We start from the raw sequence: 25,338 nt of genomic DNA, 5'->3' as shown, positions 1-25,338 counted from the left end.
AGCATGCTATAGAAACACCATGGCCCAGCTCCCCAGCCCTGCCTGCACAGCCCCTGGTGTGGTGGGTATGGCTTAGCAGTGGGGAGCCCCAGGGCCCTATTCACCTGAGCAGCAGCAGTGCAGAGTCCGGTCCTCAGTGCCACCCACAAGCAGGACAGGTGGGGTGGGCTCACCCCTGCCCCTTCCTTGGCACTCACCTTAGCCCTGGGGGACCAAGGTGGCTCTTCCCCACGTGGGGCCAGGCAGACCCACTGAAACCTGCTCACAGTCCCTCAGGGGACCACAGACCCCTGGTTGAGAACCAGTGCTACAGAATATTTTAATGGCAGATCCAGGATTAGAACTAAGGACTCAGCTGCTCGCAACTTTGCGCAAGCCTCTAGACTATTCTGCCTCTTTGCTTTAATTACAAGCAGAGGGTCCATACAAAACCAGATTGATCAATTTGCTAAATTTCAAAGGTATGATCCTTTCTTGGGTCACTTAGAGCCAAGCAGATACCTCTGGCAGAGTTGCCGGGTATTATTTTCAGATTTTTCCAAGGACTGGTCACCAAAATGTGTACTAAAAATCCCAGCAAACCTGCTGTTGGTATCAAGAAACTGAAGGCTTGTTACTCAGCATTGTGGTGAAGAAAGAAATGATAATCTGTAGCATCCATCACAACCATGAGTTAAAATACAGCTGAGACTACAGCCTCAGGGCTCCTGTGGTTGGTTGGTGTCCTCCCATCCATTTTGTTATTGCCTTTATTTATGTTAGTGCCTTTATTTTATGTCCATTTGAGGAGCCAGGTTAGCAAATACCTACACGGCATTAACACTGGGGATCCGTGAAGTGGTGTTTGCAAAGGGAAAAGACAGTTTGTTCCTTGTGTAGAAAAGCCATGGTATTTTTCAGTGTATACAAACCAGCTGTTATATTTGCAGCCCTGTGGACTATGAATCTAAGGGCAGGAGAAGGGGACAAGTCCTGGCTTCAAAGAGAAAACAGTAAGCCCCTGTGTGAACAGTCAGTTGTGCCTCTGGGAATCGCAGGCAGACTCACTGTAACAGAGGAGGAGGAGAAGTGTGCTCATGGCTCATGGGCATTGCAAGCTGAAGAACAGAAATGTTGTGCTCTTTACCTGCGTGTACTCAGTGTAGTGGACGTAAATTGCAATCTTTAACTTTGTTGTGAAATACTTATGGAAGGGCAGAAAGGGCCATCATTCCCACAGTAGTGTCATGGCACAGATTTGAAAGATGAGCAAGAAAGACTGCTGAACAGCATTGGACCAGAGCTCTTCTTATCTAATAGCCTAGGCACAAAATGTAACACACAATATTTACGAGTATGGAGAGACATGTGGACTAATTTAGTAGTTAGTTCATGGGGCAGAAACCAGCATTAACCTTGTGAAGGTTTTCTTAGCATGAAGACTCCTGACTGGCTACACCACTCCGAAGAGCTCTCCATGTTGGAGACACTATAGAAATCATGACATCTTATTTCCCAGAGGTTATGTGATGCCTATGTTCTGTGTAGTTTTTGGAAGCCAGCATGTTAGACAACTGTGCTTAAAAGGACAAGAGTAGACATTTGGGTCTATGAAGATATTGGGTTTGTATTTAATTAGCCATGTGTTTTTTCTCCTCCTGTCACACAGGAACGATAGGAGAAGAGAACAATGGGGTGAAACTCGACCGGCAGTCATTGGCATCGTATGGCATCATTCTGACTATCAGCAGAAAGAGCACCAAAAATGTGCTCAGTGGGATGGATGGGAGGGGGAGGGAGGTCAGGGAAAATGAATCTTTGCTTTATTTCCTCTTAATTCTTGGTTGCATTTTGTTCTGTAAACCTGTTTAAAAGAAACGGAGCTTCCCAACTTTAGTTGTGGTGTCCCAGTTCTAACATTTTTTGCATTGTCTCTGCAATTATAGCAACTTCTTTTGAACCAGCAGACCAGATCAGAGCTAGTTTCCACCCCCACCCCCTCATTGTTAGCCTCCTGACTTGTTTCCCACTTATGGTGCATTATTCAGGGTGATCTATGGGAATGGGACTTCCCCCCACCCCCCCCCCCCCACCTGCTATTCTCTGGGATATGTTTGGGGGATTTGTTTTGAGAGCATGAACATTGCAAAGAAATGTTATAATCCACAGAGAACAGCTGATCTTAGGACTTTAAAGGAGCAACTGTTCCAGCCTACCCAAAAGAGCGAAGGTACTGCAGGCTGCCACCTCCTGCCACTTCCAGGACTGTCAGTAGGAACTTCTGACTGAATGTGCCAATGCAAAATATTTAGAGTTTGGGAGACCCTGATTACTGCCACCTTTGAGCTAAGAAAAAAGCTAACAGGATCTTTTTAGTGCATGATAGACTCAGACTTGTGCTTTAACTGTACAGGCTTGATGTTTTGGGACCTCGTTGCTCCTTTGTTCACTGAATGGAAATGTCTTTTGCCCACTCTAGATCTCTTTAAATCTAAAATACGATTAGCATCTACTTTGCAGTGGATCAGCTGGTGGTATAGACTGTGATTGAAACTGCTACCACATGACCTAGTGTAGTTTATAAAATAGATTATATTCTGACCTCTGCGAATTGAGGCTGCATGCCTAAAAATTAGTATTTCAGATAAATATTAAAGTACCTGTGGGCAGTTAATGTTTTGTTGAACTTGTGGGTAATGGAGGATAACAGGTATTAAGCATCCAACTTATCTTTAAATATGGCTTATGGCTTTAACAACTTCACTGTTCCTGCCCTCATTATATTTTCTTCTGCATATGCACGGTTTAAAAAAAATGCAATTAACAGTTATTTGGTTAAGAATGTTTCACCATATGTCATTTGTTCTGCCAGCAAGTGCTGCGTTCAAATAAAAGTGGGGGTTTTAATGTACACTTTTCAACTGTACTGTAAATTAAATTGATACACGGTACACAACACTGAGGGAGCTCACAGCATGGGTCCAGGGTTTGATGTTCTACAGACTACATTTCAGCTGCTTTTAAAGACAATTAGCCATTGAAAAAAATAGTCTGGGTTCTGTTCTTTTTTTCTTGAATATGAACAAACACTGAAATAATTATTTATTGGCTTGCAAAAAAATGAAGACTGGAAGATGTCAGCCCTGTTTTGATTATTAGTGATAATGGACTTACCTAGATGTAGCTGTGAGCAGACTATGCCCCTAAATGCATGCACTAGCAGCTATACAGTTTGATTGCTGCTGGCATGTGCAGGCTGATTGGAAATGGTGACAGGACAAACAAGGATTTGAGAGTAAAACAGGAGCCCCAGGCTTGTCCATATGAGCATGGCCTCTGGCAATGCTGCCTAGCATGTTCAAGCAAACTGTTCTTTTGTATTTCTCACACAGGAGCTATAAAGCTCCTTTAGGATCAGGGGGATATTGTCGACTGTCACTTCCTATAGTGTCTTGAACCCTTCATGACAATAGCATTAGGGAAGATGGGGAAGGGCTCATTTATAAAAGATTTCTGTTTGAAGACTAATGGATGTTTAACACGAGTGTTGATCAGTTTTGAAAGGAGCAAGAGCTCAGATGCAATGCATCCAGTTACTTCATTTTAATACGTCACCAGGGTCGTACTATACTTGCTATGTTGGACTTCTCATTCCCTTTGAAGCTCCTGTGCCTCTTGACTCTCCTGTCTCTGTTAGCTTGACAGAAGGTATCTCTTGCTATATGTCATTTTCCTGCTGTCTCCTCATTTGTTGTTTCTGGTTGATTAAAATTCGATAAGCAAAGGACTTGAGGCTGGGTATCAGCCGCATACAGCACATTTCATACAGCACATTTCCATATCAGATGTATTTTCTTCAAACAGCCTTTCATAAAGGAAGAATTAGTGGCTTGGAGGTGAGAGAATAAATTCATTAGGTAACTAGCATTAATTCTCCTTTTTTGTATTCCCTTTAAAAAGAGAGAGATTGAAGGCCTTTACCTAGCAGAGGTAGGGCAACTCCTTCATAAAGCAGAAAATGTGTTTGGAAAATCAAACGCTTTATGCTTTTCAAATTCCTCTAGAATACAGAAGGGACCCGAACCCCAGCTGGTATACATTTGAGCTGAGGATCAGGCCCTATATGTTCGAGGCTTAGGCTGAACATGCATGCTGGTATCACACTCTCCCACGTACACTGTTTAAGAACCACAGTATATTCTCTACCCCTCTGACAAGCAAATTTTAGTTTCATCAAGGAGCAGAGAAAGAAGATTGACAAGAGACTGAATGGAGGGCAGCATTAAAATATTTAAAAAACGAGAAGAGAATCCTCATGCTTCTTGTGAAGACTGACTGATATTAAAAATAATTAACGACAAAAATACTTCACTAGCGTCTGTTCTAACCCGTGACTAATTTCATTGCCATTCTTGCTTAACCTTGGTCTGCTGGCAGCAACAATTCTTTGAAGTGGTAGAAGATTTGCCTGAGGATGCTGCAGCAAAGTGTGAAGCCAAGGCAGGTAGTGTAGAATAAGAAAATGTATGAGTTGATTAAATCTTAACAGTCCAATTTTCAGACATGACTGTGGCTTGGTTTTCCTCCCTCCCTCCCTCTCTCTTTCCCTTCCTTCCTTCCTTCCTTCCTTCCTTCCTTCCTTCCTTCATGTGGCTCTAGGGTAGAATTGGTTTAGCGTTTTTTAATAAATAAATAAATGATTTTTGTTCATTTGGGCAATGTGAGTTCTTCAACTTCTTTAAATACTGCTGGACCAGTGCACCCTGAATGCGGTACTATTGATTTTTTGCTAGAGCTACAGAAGTACAGGGAAGTAGTCTCTGCAAAGAATTAATAACAGAAATGGAGTAATTGCACCATAGCATAGATTTTAAGAACTCAAATTTTATCACAGCGTGTGGCAGGTAGAGAATAGAAGCCCTACATTAGTGGTGTTTGCATACATAGCATCAAAATATGCTTTTAATGTAATAGTTCCAATTTTTAAAAGTGCTCATTCTAGAGTTAGGAGCAACAATCTATTGTTCCTCCAGTGAGTGACTGCTTTGATGATGGACAAGTTTCCTTTCATAGAAGCTTACAAAGGAGACATCTGAGACTCTGTCTGTAATATTGGGTCACATATTCACTGCAGCTAATTGTAAATCTTTCTATGAAGCACTGAAAAGCCTCTTTGTGAATTAACACTGTTCTGCTTTATGCACTTGATTAAAAAAAAGACATTTCTCTATATGCAGTGCATGTCTGCTTTGCTTTTAAAATTACAAAGTTAGCAGAATATGTTGGATATATTTTCTTGGGAAATAGGGTTTTTATCATATGATTCATCAAGGATTTGCCTTACCCTAACATTTGTGATATACAGGAAAGTCAGAAAAATGAAATTTTTCTTGATCAAAAATATGTTTTTACTTAAATGCAAATAAATGTAGTCTGTTGCTTGCAAAATGTCTTCTGATATATGCTAGTGGCTAAATAGGTTAATACATGCCTCTTTTTGTTAATCTGCCATTTAAATGCTGAATTTGCTTATGGATCTGTTCTTTTCTCCTTTTGTCTGTGCCATACATTTGAAAACTTAAGGAAATGATGCCTTCATACTACAATGTTTGTTAAAGCAGAATATTAATAAAACTTGTTCAGAGGACAAGGCTGTGCAGCTTGTGTGTTTCCAGCTTTGCTGATTATGCAACAATCATTTTTGTGATTAATAATGCATATTTCAGATTGAAGTGTAAGAGTGCACTTCAGATTCTTTATTTAACTGGATCTTTCACCTGCTAGTTATTTCTTGTTAGAAATGGATACATCTGAGGGATTTTGAAAGACAGTAATCAGAGAGAGAATCAAAGCTTCTCAGCCTGAGGGAGAAAAGGTTGATCGGTTATCGCTAAACGAGAGACTTTATAAAAAACCTGGCAGTTATACTGATCCTATTTCTCCATCATGGTATACTTTGTATAGTCATTTATATCAATACAGACTGACTGTGAAGGGGATTCAAAGTGCTGTAAAATCAGAATGGTGATGTTTTACACCTATACATAATGCAAGACACAGACCTTCTCTTTCCCTCTCTAGTTTACTGCTACATATATGTTCCAGGTTTACAGCATTTACTGGAGGGGTTTAGGTTGCAGCCGTGTTGGTCTAAGGACATAGGCATGGTCTAATAAAAGATATCAAATTCACCGAAGGAACCTTGTCAGCATTTACTGGTGCTTTTAAGGGGGAGAGGAAGTCTGAGAGTGGTGTTTCTCAAAGCATTTAGTAAGCTAAACTATTTGAAGCCATGCAAGATGAGCACCAAAATTTCCAGGCAAGCATGTGGAAGTGGTTGCAAAGGAAATAGTTAATAATGGCTAAGTACAGATGTTCCAAAAGTCCAAGGAGGAATCAATCTAACTTTCGCAGCTTCCTGTAAGTGGCCTAGGTTAGATTGGTAGTAGACGGTATGAATGTTTGCACTTTGGTGGAAGAGGGCATGCAGGCTGCCTGCACTGGCTGAGGTCAGCAGGTTGGGGGTGCTCCTGCTCACTTCCCAGCATGCCCTGCAGGCATCCTGGGTTGCCAGAGGCTGCCGAGCACCTGGGCTACCCATGATTGGCTGCTGGGCACAGACGGGCATGTCCCCAACTCCCTGACACAGCAACACAGACTCTCCCTGTGCCCAGCTGTAGGCTTCCAGGAAAGCCCCAGAGCAAGTGTCCTCCATCATGACTTGCATGTTCCTCTGTGTCTCAGCATGCCCAAACCTTGCCATGGCACCCTACTGCCCATACCCAAGCAGGAGTTGCAGCATGTCTACTTGTTGCCCATTGTCATTATCACCAGAAGCTGCAGGACATCACACATGCCCACCTGGACATGAAGTGGCAGCTGGTCACCGTGGCACATGGCTTCATGCCTCTGAGCCAGTAGCCAGACATCCCACATGGGGCTACCTACCACACCCTGCACCCACTAAGCATCATGGCCAATGGGGACAAGGCCACCCAGGACTCGATGGACACTGGGGTGCTCTACCACCACCTCCAGACCATCAAGCACCAGTTCTGGACCAACACCACCAGTTCTGTTTGGTGACAGTGGCTTGTCCTGGGCACCTGGGACAATGAATAGTGGGTCTAGCACTAGTAGGCAAAACAAAACAGTTCATGGGCATTTCATAACACAACATTAAAGTACACAAGTGTACAGCAAAAAAACACAACTTACAGGCTACTCCATAGTATAAGGAATGAGGACAATCTTAAACAGTTACTTACACAGACAATGGTACAGCAATTGTGCCAAAAGGGAGGGAATAATATGAGGAAGCAAAACAGGTTAACATAAAGAAACATTATCACCCACAACTAGTCCACCTGACTAGAATGCCTCAATAACCACAAAGCCAGGGCCCACCTCCCCTGTGGAAACCCCTGTCTCTTCCTCTTCCTGGGACTGCAATCCCCTACCTGGGTAACTCATGACTCCCCAGAGCTCTGTTGGGCTTGGCTCATCTCTCTCGCTGTGGGGTTGGCTGCTAGGGTTTCCCCCCTTGCTGGGATGACTGCTTCATCTTGCTGCCGCTTGCTGCAGGAAGGCTGGAGCTGCCTCCTACAGCTACCCAGGCCTGTCAGCTCTCTCAGGCCCCACTTGTGAACTGTGGAAGGGCTCCTGCCTCTCACAAGGATGGGGTCCCATGCTGCCTTGTGCAGCCGTGGGGTTCCCTTCAGGTCCGTCCAGGCCCCATGCACCACTCTGTGCACTGTGAGGACTTCCACCTCCCACAGGGATGGGAACCTGTGCTGCCTCATGCAGCTGCAGGGTCCCTTCAGTTCCTTCCAAGCCCCGTTGACTGCTCTGTGCACCATGGGGCTCCTGCCCCTCACAGGGATGGGGACCTGCACTGCCTCATGCAGCTGCAGAGTCCCTCAGCTCCATCTAGGCCCAATGCACCTCTGTGCACTGTGGGTCTCCTGCCTCTCACAGGGATGGGGACCCACACTGCCTCATGCAGCCGCAGGCTCCCTTCAGGCCCCATGCACCACTCTGTGCACTGACACCACAGCTCCCTCAGTGGTGGGGCTGGGATGCACCCGCTTGCTACTTCCTGCTCGGTGGAGGCAGCTTCAGGGCGCTGCTGGGGCAATTTCTCCACCCTGCTGGTCAGCTCCACCAGCCCTTCTGCAGTCCTTTTTCATCATCCCTCATCAAAGCCACCCGTGTGCTGGGCATGTGGGCTTTTATCCCTTCTGGAGGCTCCACACCCCAGACTGAAAACTGACCAATAGGGAAGCCCAAGAAGTTAGTTCCCCCTCAGGTCCTCTTCTTCACCTTGCCTTTGTGTCAAGGTGGGGACGCCTTCCTCCTGCCTTCTCCTGATTGGTGGGGAAGGGAATTTCCCCCACCAATTGACCTGAACTATCTGGGCTCAATTAAACAAAACTTCCAAAACTCACGGTACTCCAGGGAGGTCCCCAAGGACTGAAAGAGGGCCAATGTTGTGCCCATCTTCAAGAAGGGGAGGAGGGAGGACCCAGGTTACTTTAGGCCAATTAACCTAACTTCTATCCCAGGGAAAATCCTGGAAAAATTCATTAAGGAGTCTATGTGCAATAGGCTTGCAGAAGGTAGGATTCTGAATGACAGCCAGCATGGCTTCATTGTGGGCAGGCCTTGTCTTACCAACCTCATCTCCTTTTACGATCAGGTGACTCACCACCTGGATAAGAGAGAGGAGGTTGACATTATATACCGCAACTTCCAAAAAGCTTTCGATCTAGTATCCCATGATGTTCTCATGAGAAAATTGGAGGATTGTGGGCTTAACTGTGAGGCAGGTGGATAGGAAGCTGGCTGTGGGGTAAGACCCAGATGGTGCAAATGAACGGATCTGTGTCATCTTGGCAGGAAGTGGCCAGTGGTTTCCTGCAGGGGTCAGTGCTTGGTCCAGTGCTATTCAACATCTTCATCAATGATTTGGATATAGGGGTGAAGAGCTCACTGGCCAAGTTTGTGGACGACACCAAGTTATGGGGAAGTGTGGTCATGCTTGAAGATAGGCTGCAGACATAGCTGGACCTAGACAGGCTTACAAGTTGGACGGACCAGAATCAGATGAAATTCATTGTCTAGAAATGTAAATTGCTCTACCTGGGAATGAACAATCCCCTGCACACCTACAGGCTTGGCAACGCCAACCTGACTAGTACTATGAATGAAATGGACCTGGGGTAAATAATAGACCACAGTATGAACATTAGCCAGCGGTGCAATGCTGTAACCAGCAGGGCTAACAATACCCTGGCATGCATCAATCGATGCATCTCCAGCAAAACCTAAGAAGTGATTCTCCCACTCTACTCGGCATTGGTGAGACCACAGCTGGAGTACTGCATCCAGTACTGGGCGCTGCACTTTAACAAAGATGTGGTAAAGGTTGAGAGAGTCCAGAGAAGTGCCATTTGTATGATCGGAACCTCACAAGGCAATCCATACAGGGAAAAGTTGAGGAATCTGGGACTCTTCCGCCTGAAAAAAAGGCTAAGAAGGGACTTGATAGCAGCTCACTGTTACCTCAGAGGTGTATATCAAGGGGTCGGTGAACAACTGCTCACCAGGGCACCTTTGGGGAAAATTAGTAGTAATGGTCACAAACTCCTGGAAGATTGTTTCAGGTTCAACATTAGGAAAAACTACTTCACAACAAGGGTGTCCAGACTGTGGAATAAGTTCCCTCCAGAGGTCATGCAATTGCCTACCCTGGAAATCTTCACAAAGAGTCTGGACAGTCACCTTGCTGGGGTCACCTGACCTCAGTTGTCTTTCCTGCTTGGTGCAGGGGACTGGACCTTATGATCTTCTGAGGTCCCTTCCAGGACCCTCATCTATGAACAAGCCAGGCTGCCAGGGAGCCCACTGGCTAGCCTGCCACATGAAGTATTATGGACCCCTCACCCCACCCAATGCAGTGACAGCAAACTAGCTATGGTAAGGCCTCTGTCTGGACCCTTACCTGCCTGGGGCCAGGAGCCACACCACTGAGCTCCACCCAGAACAGCAGAGACCAGGGTCCCAGCAGTTCTGTGGTTGGGCAGCAGGCCCTGCAGCAGTGCTGGGATGGATTGCTGAGCAGGGAGGGCCTGAGTCCTCTGTACGTACTGTGGTAGGCACCTGCTCTGCTCAGTCAGAGGGATCCAGGGACCCTGGATCCTGTGGGAACTTGAGCCATCCCCAGAATGGGCAGGGAATGACCACTCCGAGGAATGCTGGCAGAGCTCTTACACCACCCCCTACCCCCATCTTTGCCTTACAGGAGAGGTTTCAGCACTATGTCCATACAGAAGCGATACTTCACTCCTGACATTTCCCTGGCAACAGTTGGCCAGGCCCAGAGGGATGAGGTTTACCACTGCTCCCAGGGGGCCTGCCAGCCAATACACTATGCTCCTGCTGCAGAACATGGTCCCCTAGGAGATGCTTGAGACCTGGACTGGGGTCTTCTGCTTTGACAGCACACCTGGGAAGCCCAGGTTGCCATTCAGTATGAGAATCTGCCTCGTATGCTAGCTGTGGCTCTGCTATGATGTGCTGACACCCCCAAATGAGTTCACAATCACCACCACTATTGATGGTCACCACTGCTATTGATAATTCAATGGTTGCACTGTTGAACCCGTGACCTGACCCTGGGAGAGGTTCCCCAGGCCCTAGCTGCCTAAGAAGAGTCCGGCCATGTACCGCTCTTGGCTTTCCAGCACCATTCTTCTACTATTAATGCTATGGGAGGGCGTGGGGGTTACTTTGCTTTTAGGGGTTGGGATAGCAGGAATGGGTCATCTGGCACTGGGATGGTGCTGCCCGGTGGGTGCTGAGGGTCATGCTGCAGCAGCAACCACTGCACTGGTAGTGGGGGGCTGGGGTAGGGCGCTCTGCATGTCTGGAAGGTGGGGCAGCAAAGTGTTGGAGGACTGGATCTGAAACAACCTTGGCACCAGTGTGAGAAACAGCGTCCCAAGGCCTGAGTGTGGTCCATGGGGTCAAGGACCAGGGTTCAGGAGTCTCTTGTGAGGTGGAGGTCATAGGCTCAGGGTCCATGTCCTGGGTGATGACATTCATGGTATTGGAGCTTTTACCCCACTCCTGTGCTCTGTGTCTCCTGCTCTTGACTATGCCTGAGAGGATCTCAAGGGAGCTTAGGTCCAGCTGCAGGTGCACCTTGGCTCCCACATCCTATGATGATGTGGGGACCAACACCAGAGTGGTGGACTCCTTGTAGGCTGACTCCAGAGCTGACCTCTTGCCCTGTGCCCTGCCTTCCAGGGGCCTGCTCCTGGGCACCAAGCTGTCCCATTGTCTCGGGCCTCATCCTGCTCCTCCCCCGAGCTGTGCCATAGGTGTGCAGGGTCTTAAAGACCCTATTCTTGGCAAAGAAGTGGGACAGCTCTTCAGAGAAGGGCATGATCTACTTCTGGGCCCTGGATCTTTCATTGTCATCATGCATGTGCTTATACTGGATCTTCATCCATTTAGTCTTGGCACAGCACTGCACCCAGTCCCTTTTGTGGCCCTCACACCTGCACCTGCTGGGCATTGCACCTGAAAACATCCCTGTTCCAGTGCCCTTTCTGGAGCTGGTGCTGAGTGTTCTCCTCACCCCAGATGGTGATGAGATTCCCTCATCACCCCATAGTCCTAATTGTGTGGCGGGTTGGGCAGTGGAGGAGGATGGGATGGGGGACTTCCACGGTTTGAAGCAGTGCCTATGCGGTCTTGACACCTACCCATGGGTGGATAAGGATCAGGCTGTGAGGGAGGAGAAGAAAAGCTGGAAGGGTGGATGGATGGCAAGAGCAGGGGATGCACAAAGGTGCGAGTACTGATGTGTGGCTCTCCCTCTCACTGCAGCTGGGTGCAGCCCCTGCTCCAGAGTGACTGGGGCTCTACTGGTCAAGCTGTGTCCACAATTTCAAACTTTCCAGGGGCTTCCAGTAGACACCTTGTGATGCTGGCAATGCTCTTCACCCCAGCCTGGAAATTTCCAGTGTCCTCTACCTGCAACAGAAAGGCAGTTGGCCACCCCCAACCTGAAGTTTTCGGGGGCATCTGCCTGCTTGCCCTGGCATGGATGCTCAGTGCCCCCTCCCACCCTCCCTCCTACTCTAGTACTCCAGGACTTTGTAGCTGTGGGTCAAAAAAGCCTTGCAGCACCCCAGGTACACATGGCCTGGGTACCTGCTGGCAGTGACTGAGCCACAGAGGTCATAGTGTTGCCAACATGGAGGCCCAGTCCTAATGTTCTGCCTCTTGCCACCCTGATCCTCCAGAGGAGAGCTGCCCACATCAGCTCCTGCTTGGGGGTGTAGGAGGAGTCTGTGCTGGCATCCAGTTAGCAGCATACCTCACTCTGGTCTCTGAGATGTGGTGTGTGGAGCCAGTCTGGGTCCGTGGGGATGTGCCCAAGCACAGGAGCCTGGGGGGGGGGTCCCTGGTTGGCTGTGTGGGAGCCAGCTTTGAGGTTTCCTATGCCAGAGCATGGGAGCATGGGAGTCCCTGGCTGAGTATGTGTGCCAGGGTTGGGCTCTGTGGGGTTGTGCCTAAGTACAAGGGGTTTCTTGGGTTCAGTGTCAGGTGTGTGTGTATGTACATCCTGGGGTGTTTCATGATAGGGTGTGGGGGCATGGCCCAGGGATGTGGGTGCCCAGGTTCTAGGGCTCATGCAGGGGACACAGATGCCTCCCTTTCCCCTGCTGCTGACAGATTGGTAGATGGCTGGAGGCAGGAGGCAGCGATAGGGAGAAGGCTCACATCTGGGGAGAGGGCTGTGCTGGCTCACGTCTGTGAGTGCTTGGGTGCAGGACCCACTGGGCACTTGGCCAGAGCAGCTGAGTGCTAGTTCACCTCCTGACGGTGGGGTGGGAGGTGCAGGATGCAGGGCAGGGGGAGGAGTAGTGTAGGGGCTGCAAAGGGATCTGGGATGCTGAAGGACAGTGACCTAACTTGAATCATTAGGGGAACAGGGACAGAAGTTCAATGCACTGTTTTAACCTAGATTAATCTGATCTGTGTGTACCTCAAACCAGGTTGATTTTTAGACCTGCTTCTGCCATTTTTAGACTGGTCTATGTGCACCAAACTGCCGTACGGTTATGTATTTAGATTGATTTCCAGTCACTTGGGTTGGTCTAAGCGTAATATCTGTACCTGGCCAATGTGTATTTGGCAGTATTGTCCCTTTTGTGCCTTCTCCATGAACCATATATAGAAAAGAACTATTTTAGAAATGTTTTAGACATCTCTTTTACACATTGAAATTATTGTGTGCATCTCACCCCCTACAAGCATTATCTTGGCATCAGTTGGCCAAAATGAATAGATCACTGAGAGAAGAGCAATTGTCACAATGTTTTTAAAACATCTAACTGTTCAAGTACATCTATATGTCATTATGTTAACGTCCTTTGTCTCAGGAACTTTGAAGTTTAGAAGACAGTGGTGTTTGTCTTATTGTGAAGTTCTAAGTCCCACATTTTAATTATATAAATGAGGTATTCTTGCTATATAGTTATAGATTTATAAAAATAATATTCACAAAAAATCAGGCATTATGTTCGTCAGCCACATAGGCTCAAATATTGTCTATCCCATACCTCTGGCCAATGCACTGTTGAGAGAGAAGTTCCACTTTTGGAAGAGTGAGAAGAGTAACTCTTCCACCCAAAGAGGTGGATCCACCTGAAGAGTGGGGTCCACCTGAAGAGGACCCCCACAATAAGACTCCATAGACTGAAAAACTTTCTTCAGCCTACCCCCTCCACCATCGTGGACTATTGTACGGGTTTGTGTGCATCTATCTTCTTTCTCTCTCAGCATCGCAACCCCCATCCCTCCCCTGCCCCCTTCCTCCATCCCCAGGCTGGCTAACATTGTATTTTCTGTAACCTAGTTGCATTCTGCTCCTCACCCCCATCTCTCTTACATTAGTCCCTCACTCAGGCACTCTGTATTTCCCTTCTGGCTTTGTCATCTTTTTGCTTCATGATTCTTAACATCTACTAATAAAATTCATTTATCTTTTGAAAATGGTGGATGTTTGAAGCTCCTTAAAGTTTTAGAATGTTTCAGGTTTTTCCAGTGATGATCAGTTAGTCACATCGATCTGCAATTTGTTTGAAGATTGCCAACCTCATGCAAATTATTTTTGTGTAAGGAACAGCAAAATAGATTTCCTGCTTGGGCTAGTAAATTTCCATGGCAGTCTTTCCTGATTCACGTTCAAAATGTGGAGTTTACTATGGGTCTAAAAATGACCCATGAAAATGTGAGAAATTAAATGCTACTTGTGCAGAATGCCTTGACCTTGCATGCAAATTGAGGGTACTTAACATCTTCCAGGAGACTGTGGGCACACCTGTACATTGCCCTAGTGATGTTGTTACTGTCCTATGGTGATGCTGTCCTTTTGGAAGTACCAAACCACGGTGCAGTAACTGACCTAATGCATCGTACGTGAGGCGCACGTTCATTTTTAGCAACTACTTCACCGTAGTGGCAGGCTATAACAGGGGAGAATGCTATTGTGGTGAAGCAGCTGCTGGTCACATGTAGATGATACCTGTGGATGCTACATCACTGTAGCGTGTTGCTACAGTGAAATAGCGTTGCATGTGGATGCTCCCTGTATGTAGCTACCATGCAAGAGCTACAGATGTACATATAGTAGTCTATGCAAAAATCTATTTCTAAAAGGGCTGCATGTGTTTAAATACATGTTGATTTTTCCCTCATGTAGCAGAACTCTACACATACATAGATGCTTTTAAAGAAGACTTATTTAACCTTTCTCTGTTTCTTGAGGTGAAAATTGGACTTTGGGATTTTAATTAGCTTGTATCTCCTCTCTCTGGTGCATGGTCTCTCTTTCTCTCTCTCTTCCCTTAAGTAGAAGTGCTAGGAGACATTGAAATACCCTAATTTCTCATTCCATTAGAATTATCAGCAACCCTTTACAGTAAATGGCAAATCACTATTAATTCCTTTGAAAATCATTGATAAAACGTTAATCATAAAGAACTCCTCTGGTAAAAAGTGTCCTCATTAAAACACAGAAAAGGAGGGGCAAACCCAACTTCAGGTAAAGGCTGTGCTTACTGAGTATATTCCAAATGGGTATAGTCCTATGATTCTTATAAGTGGTTGCTATTGACTTCATTGGATATTGTGGGTGTGTAAAAAAAAAAAAAGTCAAGCCTTAGTTGGTTTGTCTCTGTTCAATGAGCAGCAATAGTCAGCTATACCTGTTTAGCATTGTCAGACATTACTGTGTACGTGCCTGATCCTGTATCAATGGAAACACTTTATTTTTGACTGCAAAGGACTTTGACTCAGGCCTCCACATTGCTTGCCTCCTTGTATAACACTACAGATTGCATATATTTATAGCTCTGGATGTGAAAGGATTTTTTTTAAGTCAAGGCATGCTTTTCTTACTGTCCCAGATGATTTATGCAGTGGTAATTGTAGCAAAGGCCATCAGTGAAGAAGACAGCTATGCTATAGCAACGTTTCAGAATCCTACTGGTGATACTTGACCCAGACAGAGTAAGGCTGCTTAACAGCCTTTTGTGAGGCTGTTGGTAGGTAGGGTAGGGATGGTGCATGAGAAGGGCCAGATGGCTAATACTTGGAAATGTAATTGTTTCAATTTGGGACTGTAGGCCCTGGAAACGATGCCTCAGGAATCAAGAGATTATTGCTGAATTAAACTTACATTTTCTTTTAGGTGATCATATGATGAATCTTTCTTTAGCCGGCAAGACTTGAGAGATGTTCCCTTCTAAATGAAAGTTACATTTTCAAGTCAACATGCTGCTCATGAAAAAAAAAACAATCCTGAATTTAGGATTCTGCCAGGCAAGGCGGCTGAATTCAGTCAGAGGTGACGAGCTGAGCTGTTCAGTCCTTACAGCACAGATACCAAGGTCCCTTACTGAATCACAGTAAAGGCAAGAGCTGTGCAAATATCTTATTAATGGGTTTCAATGCAGGCTTGGAAATGTCACCTCCAGAGCTGCGAATGATGCCCGCCCTCTCCAGTGAACAAAGGATACAGTAATTATAGTGGTTGTGTGATGTGGTCTTAAGCACCAACTCATTTCACATTAGATGGGAATGTCTTTTCTTCACTGCCCTGGGTTGGATTTTGAAATGACAACCTAAAGGGAAAAAGTTCTTCTCATCTCCCCCCCAGGAATTGTCTTTTTGAAATAGGATGGAAGTAATTTCCAGGTTTCAGAGTGAGGAAGCAAAGATTTATCCAACTCTAAGTCAGTAAAAGATGGACAAAAAAAAAATCCTTGTGCCAGTCAGCCAGCCCAAGGGGAGAGGGCTCTGTTCCTAATTTTTCTTCTCCTAACCTTCCAGTAGTGTCACGTCATCTGTGCACCAAAGATAGTCTTATTTTTATTTTAGAAAAGGAAAAGGAAATCAGAGAGGCCAGGTGCTGAAAGGAAGTAGATTACTGATTTCTCCCATCCAAAAAATTGCGATGATCATCATTTCAATTTTAAACAGTGAATGCTCTGATTTCATCTCTCCTCGTGCAGATAGTGCAGCGGCTGTGACTGACTCATATTTGTTGAAGGTGAATGCTGATGCGTTCCTTTAGTAATCAGAAGCTTCTGTGCTTTCAGCACATGTTTTTGTATGGTCCTTCCAGGATCAGGTGGGGGTGGGTCACTAGAGCGAGAATCCTCCTGTTCAAGAGACAAGAAGGAGTACATGATGTCTGTAGTTAGAGACAAAGAAAAAACCTTTGTTTAGTGGACTCCTCTAGCAGACACAGCAAGAAAAAAAATCTATTACTGTGACCACTGACGCAGTTCCCATTCCACTTGCTTTAACTCTGATTAAAGCACTATAGCATCTGCCACCGTGGATAATGCATCTGCCTCAGCCTTATCTCTGCCTCTTTTTAAACTGAAATAAACAGAGGAGCTTTGCTGCCAAGGGGTTTACTTTGGTATCACTCTCTCTTGGGCAGCCTGCCATGGCTACGCCTCTCCATCCTGCACTCGATCCACTTGTTCTCAAAGGAGGAAATGGCAGCACGTGTGGTATGTGTGTGTTTATGATGTGGCCATATGAGAGGGCCATATGACCCAGTCTCCAGTGAACAGAGATTAGCAGGAAATCCAGTTCCGTGTATTGCAGAAGTGGTTTGGGGAAGACTTCAGCTGATTGCCAGAGAGACACAGAAGGGAGTAATTACCTTTGGGAGACAGAAAAGGGAAAAAATGCCTTTGGGAAGCCTGCTGCTGCCTGCTGCTTCTCTTTTCTCCTGAGTTGTTTCACCAGCACACATGCCACTTTTTTATTAGGCTGAGTTCACCAAACTCACTTTCACTTGCAGCCCAAACCAGAATTAGAACCAAGTGCTTCTGGTATGAGACTACTCCATTAATTGATTGCATCTTCTGCCTGTCTCCTGTTGTTTTATTTTTACAGTCTTTCCCTGAGTCAAACCTTGGGAATATGCAAGGCACTGCTGAGAGAGAGAGAGAGAGAGAGCCTTACTGTACTTGGCACTAAGGGCAAAGGAACTATCATCTTGATTTTCAATGAAGCAAAATGTATTATGAATCCTGCCCCCAGCACAAGCAGAGGGGGACCTTGCAGAGTTATGAGAACAATACTAATGATGTTTGCTTTGATGGACAAGGCCAAGATGATGACCAGCACTCTCAGTATGAATTAGAGACACTATACCAATATATAGTTTCTCTCCCCTACCACATATTATAGCTGTTTGAAAACTTACCGCTCTACCTATTGTCAGAGACGTGGTAAACATGTGTGTGCCTATCATTTCTCCTTTATAACTTCCCCATATTTCTATGCTTTTGAACATCAAAGGAATTTAAGCTCTACCTTTGTTCTGAGATTTTTTTAAATTTTATTAATTTTTGTGCTGTGAAAAAATTATGTGATGGATAAAACTGCCAAGAAAATCAATCTGTGGCATGTAGAGCAAGCTCTTTTAAAAAAATATTACAAGGTTTCTTAGCTGTTCAAAAATGACTCTATAGCTAGTGAGATAAATTAATCTTCTATGAGTAAGTACTATTTAAATTAAAAGAGTAAAACAAAATGAGATGCAGAAGATGGATTTGACTGCACACAAATCAGCCTTTTTAATCAGGCAAAAATGCTTTGTTTTGCAGTAAAATAGGTATGGTGGAGTGGGAAGGGCAAAAGAGGCAAAGGGTGGGTAGATACATTTAGCTCTGTGAAGCCGCCTGGATATAAATTATATTACATTACGTTGCCAGGTTAGCAGCACAGCTGGGACTCTGGGCAGACATGAGAATCATGATTGGTTTTGTTTGTAAAGTAGCTGCTGCTTATTACATTCCTAAACCTTTGCTCTATGAATTTTATTTTTAAATTAAAAACAGTGGTTTTAGGCGGAGTGAGGGGGAGTCTTTCACTTCCCTTGGTTTAAAAAAAAGTTGCAATCCTATTTCCAAGAGAATATGACAATATCCTGAATAAACAATCTCTCAATTAGCAAGCAAGGGTCTGGTTATTTTAGACACTGCTCTCTCTCATAACCAGACACTATCAGCCTCTTACTCTTCCCAAAAGAAAATAAAAGCATTCACTACCTGGCTACAACTCTTGGAATTGTTATATTTTTATAGTATATAGCTACTGTGACCATATTTGGGCAACTGGGTCCTTTTCCAACAAAGCCTTTATCTGTTGTCAGACCACCTTACAGTTACTATTTAATATATATTTTCTGACATTTATCACGATAGCAGCTACAAGCCCCAAGAAAGGGTCAGGCTGTTCTAGATCCCAGTGGACTAGGCCCTGCACAAAAGCAGTCCCTGCCCCAGTCTCTTTGCTCCAATCTCATGCTCTGGATGCATTACAAACTGGAAAGTTCTTAAGAATACTCGTTGCAATTTTCTAAGCATTAAAAGCTAGGCTGTCACCTTATGCTTAGCTCCAAAAAGGCTGGGCTGGTGCATTAGCATGCTATACCAACCCAAGCTGTGCAATTCACATGTTCGTGCATCAAAGTATGCCCTATTTGCTATTGTCTGTGGACACCCATCTTTGAACATGCTCAGGGTGTGTGAATCTCCACAATGGGGAACTAGGCCTAAACAAGTAAACAGCCTTCCTGCTCGTTGTCTTATTTCAGTGAGGGTAATACTTCCTCAGGCAATAAAACCAGCTCCTAGAAGAGAGCACATTTTGACAGGTAGCAGAAGCCCATCAAAACATGTTGTTCTTTTCCCACCTGCCCCCCTCACCTATGCAGCTCACTGGTCCTCAAAAACTGCCTCCTCCTGGTTTTACTACTGGGAAGCATATTATAACACCCATTCCCCCTTGGGACAAGAGTTTAGTTAAGCAAACTTTGTTTAGAGAACAAGAGTTTAGATAATGCATACTTGGACTCACTCAAAGAACTGATGGGCAGGATCCCCTGGGAGGCCAGTCTCAGGATGAAAGGAGTCCAGGACAGCTGGCTATACTATTAACGTACCTTACTGACAGCACACAAATGAATCATCCCCATATGAAGGAAGACTAACAAGTATGGCAGAAGACCAGCTTAGCTTAGCAGGAAACTCTTCAATGAGCTAAAACACAAAAAGGAAGGTTATAGGAACTAGAAACTTAGACAAATGACTGGAGAAGAGTATAAGAGTATTGCTTGGGCATGCAGGGATGAAATCAGGAAGGCCAAAGTACAATTAGAGTTGCAGCTAGGCTCAAAGGGTAGTGATTAGATTAATTTAGGTATTTTTTTTAAGAAGAATTAATATTAAATGCAGTTTCTTGTAGGCTAAGTTGTTATTGAGCTAAACCTCTCCAGTTTTGTGCGAAACCTCTCCAGTTCAACTTAACTCTCTAGTTCTGTGTGAAAAATTATCATTAAAGACCTGCTACACCCATGGCTACAGGCTTGGGACCAATTGGCTAAGAAGCAGCTCTGCAGAAAAGGACCTGTAGGTTATAATGGACAATAAGCTGACTATAAGCCAACAGTGTGCTCTTTTTGCAAAAAAGGCTAACAGCATACTGGGCTGCATTAGTACGAGTGTTGCTGGCAAATCAATGGAAGTGATTATTCCCCTGTATTTGGCACTGGTGAAGTCACATCTGGAGTCCTGTGTCGTTTTGGGCCTCCGCACTACAGAAAGGATATGGAAAAACTGGAGAGAGTCAAGTGAAGGGCAACAAAAATGATTAGAGGGCTAGGTAACATGACTTATGAACAAAGACTGAGGGAATTTGAGATTATTTATTCTGGAGAAGAGAAGACTGACAGGGGATTTAATAACAGCTGTCAACTACCTGCTCTCAGTGGTGGCAGAGGATAGAACAAGTAACAATGGTCTCAAGTTGCAGCAAGGGAAGTTTAGGTTAGGTGTTAGGAAAAAAATTTTCTCACCAGGAGGGTAGTAATTCACTGGAACAGGCTACCCAGAGAGTTTGTGGAATCTCCATCCTTGGAGGTTTTTAAGACCTGGCTAGACAAAACCTTAGGTGGGATGATCTAGTTGGGGATGGGCCTGCTTTGAGCAGGGGGTTGGACTAAATCACCTTGTGAGGTCCCTTCCAACCCTAATTTTCTATGATTCTATATGCAGGGACACATATTAATGGGTTCCTTCTACCTGTTCTATGGAAACGCTGCCAGGGAATTATGGTTCTCAAAGGCTAAGATGATGGGTACACTTTGTATTAGGATGGATTAAGGTAACGGAGGACACATTCTGAGATAGCAACATGCCTTGAAGACACAATTCCATACTTTGCTTCTGTTTGAAAGAGGTAATAAGCCACATCAGTCTGAAGTTAGACAAAAGGCAGGGCAAGGTGACATCTTATAGGCTAATTTGCTTAGAGAGGCATGAGCTTTTGTAGGCTATGGAAACTCATGCCTATTGTGCCATCCTCCCATCCTGTCCTGCTGCTTAAAAGCAATTAACTCCTGGCCTATCCCACAATTAATTACTATACTGTTCCCACTGCTCTGACTAGCAGCTTTGTAGAGAAGGGACTAAGGCTCTATCTATATTGGGTCATCTTATATTTGAGTAAATAGAGTAAATGGATTTAAAACAGGAGATCAGATCACACAAAAGAAACCAAAAAAATGTGATAGTTTCCATTCATTTACGTGATTCTCAAAGGAAAAGAAAGAGGCAGAGACAGGGGATGGGATATAGGGTGTACAGGGTTATTTGTTCTGGAATAAGTATATAATATAAGGGTGGAAAGTGAGTAGGAGCCCCTTACTGGCTGCCCTGAAAACTACTTGACAGTGTGTCATGGGTCCCATAGTGTTAGCAGGCCAGTTGGTGTGGGGCTGCGTTTTTAGTGGGGAACGAGTTCTGGTTCTGCTTCTGTGCAGTTCTAAATGCTCACGGTATGCAGCATAGTGACAATCGTATGTGGTAAAGGCACATTAGAAAAACCTGGACCTCCTGATCATTGGAAAGCCTCATCATTTTCTTCTACTGCTGTTATTGCAATAGAATAGTTACGTTCCTTGGATGCTGTAGCAAGCTTTATGAAGTTAACCCCATGTTAAGATGACTTGTAAAAAAATGCTTGGGAATATTCCACACACACACATACATATCTCCAGTGCTTAAAAGATTTATAGTCCCCTCTTACCTACATAAGACTAACTATGTGAATGTCAGAGGATTTCCAATTCCTTCCAGCAATACTTCACACCGTGCTGAATTATGAAAGCTAAAATTCATTGGCAAATGATTTTTTTCTAAGAGCAAATTTTTTCATGACCACAGAACCCTGCTGGTGGGGAGCCCCTAAAACCTGGAGTTTCTCCTCATTTTTCTGCAGCTCATCTCAAGAAACAGGCTAAAGTTTGCCCCGGAACAACACCTCGACCCCGCAAGCTCTTGTTTTACCTGCTCACACACCAGACTTCTCAGCTACAACAGGGGACACTGCACCAGTTCCAGATGTGTCACCCTTGGTTTATATGAAATGGTAGGTCTCCCCTACTCTGAAGAAGAGGTAAACCTGAAGTTACCAGTTGCTCTAAATATCACCTTCAGCACAAGCAATCAATAAGGCAACAGACTTTACAAAGGCAAGATTTAGAGACAAATTGTACAAGAAAAAAGTAACCAGAGAGTTCAAAGACAAAAATAGCAAAAATCCCACTCACTATAGCACAGTCCTTCAGAGAGGCTTATCTGTGTTTTGGGAAACCAGCCTTCCTGCTGACTTTACCAGCTCTGGCAGCTAGGGACCAGGATTCCTTCAAGGCATGGAAGAGTCCAAAGACCACTTCTTCCCAACCAGCACCACCTAAATACCTTCAGGTCAGCACCCCACTCCCCGCCTCTCCCCATCTTTATCTATTCCCTGAGGTGCAGGAAGTTCTCTAGAACATCCCTTTCTGCTTGGAGGGCCTGGAATTCCTCTGCAAAGACCATCTGGAATGTCCTGGTTCTTGGACACAGGAAGTACCATATGGGTCAGACCAATGGTCCATCAAACCCAGTATCCTGTCCCCAACAGTGGCAGGAATGCATACTTTGGAGGGAGAGCATTGAACCATATATATCTAGAGTGATCTGTTCTCTGTTTATCACCCTCTCCAGCATATACCATCATTGTTTTGGAGATGCCAGAGGAAACCTCTCTGATGGCTCTATTTAATAGCTGTTATTTGTCCATGAATTTGTCTAGCCCTTTTTTAAACCTGGCTAGACTATCTGCTACTACAACCTCCTGCGGTAATGAATTTCGCAAGTTACCTACAGGTTGGATATAAAAGTACTTTCTCTTGTTAGCTTTAAACTTGTCTCTTACTAGTTTCAGTGGGTGCCCTCTGGGTGAATATGCAGTGAGTGAATAGTCACTTGATGAATAACAGTTCCCTATTCACGTGGTCCACATCCTTCATGATTTTGTAGATCTCTATCATATCCCTGCCTCAGCCTTCTCCTTTTCAAACTAAAGAGCCCTAGGCTTTTTAGTCTCCTGATATAGCAACTACTCCATACCACTGATCATTTTGGATGCCCTTCTCTAATTCTACTACCTCTTTTCTAAGACACAGGTACCAGAACTGCATATAGTATTCAAGATGGATTTGTAAAGTGGCATGATGTTCTCTGTTTTGTTTGCAATTCCTTTCTTAATATTTTCAATTATTTCAATTAAATCCTGAAAATGTTTATGAAAAGTGTTGACAAAAATACATTCCAATTTTCCATTAAAATAAAAATGTTGACAGTATAGTGGCTGACTCTAATAGAAGCCTCCTGCCCACTGCAAAGAGCGAATACATTTTTGTCTACAAGTGTGTGGACTTGATCATGTAAGGCTTGCATGACTCATTCTAGGTTTCCAGGAGTTGTAGGAGCCCTTTACAATGAGAATGGCTGTGTACATTTAATGCAATGTTACTTTTATCCAATTTCAAATTGGATACAGGGAAAAAGCACGGCTACATGGATTAATATGATTGCGACTAACTGAAAGGGAAAAAGAATCCTAATTATGTTCCAGGATTTTTGTAATACAAATAGCAAAATGCACTCAAAATGGCTCTAGATTCTATTGCAGTTTCAGGGGCTGTAAAAAAACAACCCAGGATACTTGGTTCTTTACATATAAATGTGTGGAAAGAACATTCAGCTGCTGTACTTTAGCATCCTCCTCAAAATCTGTTCATAGAGCATTTGCACAAATCAGCAACATAATCTGAATCTAAAATTGATACTTTTCCATGTCACATGGCCCAGCTGGAACTGGAAGAGAAAACAAAGTAACTGAGAGCAACTATCTTTTACTCACTAGAAGAGTGCCCTCTCCAAAGAGTTAATATATTTTGCATCAACAGTCACTGCTCTGACAGGAAATCCTGGTTCCACAAGCCAAGGATTTATCAGAACAAAACCAGCTAGGTAGAAGACATCCCAGTTCCAAGCCCTGTGCTGTTCCATTGTGCAGGGAGCTAATGAGTTCAAGTTTCTGTGAGAATGCTAACATGCCATCCAGTTGGGAACAGAATGCTTAGGCTAAGGCTGCTTGCCAAGGTGGCTCATTCAAAGTGCTCTCTGTGATCAAAGTGGGATTTAAAGGATGCCAAACCATATCATAAAATCTCACACCCATCCTCTAGCTTTTCAGCTGAGCACGTGCTTTGAGACAATAATGCTGCCTTGCCTGGGTGATAAAGTCCACAGCAATTTGTTTGCAGCATATGCCAAATGCATTTGTGGAGCCAGATGCTATGTGTGCATCCTTGTTCCAAATCAGTCGTCATGTACGGATACTTTGCTACAAGACCTTTTTACTCACCAGGCATATTTGATTTAGGTACATGTGTACATCCACACAAAGAGCGAATGACTCTATGGCCCTGGCCACAAATACATCAGAGGCTACTCTGCCCTTAACACTAAGAGACGCTTCAGTAACTCTGAGACACTGCACAGGCCTCAGAAAATACCAGTAGCTTTCTGACACAGAGGAAGTTCTGCACAGTGACAATCTGGAAACACAAAGGATTTGACAAATTATAATGGACTGGTGTCACTGGACAAATAAAATGTATACTGAGACAAGATTCCTACCTTGTGAACTTCACAGAAGCCTGCTGGCAGCAGACCCAGTAGAAACTTTTTCATCAATATCATACCACTTTCAAAGATGAATCCTTTAATATAGCCCTTGGCAAATAGTAATGGAGACTCTGACCCTGGAGATGCTTTGTTACGGTGTACAAACCCTTTCTGTAATGTTTCAAGAAGATCTTGTTGGACAATGTTCATCTTATCCTCTACAGCTGTTTTGCAGTTAGGATCCCATTAATTGATTTTAATCTGATATACAACCGGCTGTTCTGTTGTAGAATTCATTTTAGTTTCTCCATTTCTCACTGCAGCTGTGCCCATTGCAGGGACTTCCTTCACTTTGGCAAGGCAGCTTATTCACATTGTGGTGATCTTGGCTGGTCAAACCATCCTCATGCCTTCAACCCATATTATCTATCAGGATGATGATCTGTAGAGCATATGCAGAAATCAGTTCCTTTCAACTTTGCCCTCAAAGGTCAATCACTATCTTTTTTACTTGTTCCTTTTCCTTATAGAACAATAATTACTAGCTTCATATTATTCTCACTTCCTTTTTTACTGTAGGAGAAGACATGCAATATTAGCATTATGAGGAGCAATAAAGAGCCACAGTGGTCTAACTGCAGCATTCAGGTATAATCTAGACAATGTACATATTCTTTGTCCATTTCACTGACTAAATAAGAGAAGAAGAGCCAAATTCTGACCTCAACCTCAT

The 25,338-nt window shown here is 44.5% G+C and overlaps 1 protein-coding gene across 2 annotated transcripts in view; it reads left to right on the top strand.

Moving 5' to 3' along the window:
- The window catches only part of MACROD2 (mono-ADP ribosylhydrolase 2), a 1,573,191-nt gene extending 1,567,562 nt beyond the window's left edge, over positions 1 to 5,629 (top strand). For both annotated transcript variants that reach the window (XM_059720129.1, XM_006260833.4), the window contains one exon: positions 1,649 to 5,629. The gene's annotated coding sequence lies outside the window, so the exon portion shown is untranslated. The remainder of the gene's footprint in view (positions 1 to 1,648) is intronic.
- The last annotated feature ends 19,709 nt before the right edge of the window (positions 5,630 to 25,338 follow it).

This window comes from Alligator mississippiensis, chromosome 1, assembly GCF_030867095.1.
Source record: "Alligator mississippiensis isolate rAllMis1 chromosome 1, rAllMis1, whole genome shotgun sequence".
NCBI classification, from domain to species: domain Eukaryota; kingdom Metazoa; phylum Chordata; order Crocodylia; family Alligatoridae; genus Alligator; species Alligator mississippiensis.
This window is presented reverse-complemented; position numbering and strand designations above follow the sequence as displayed.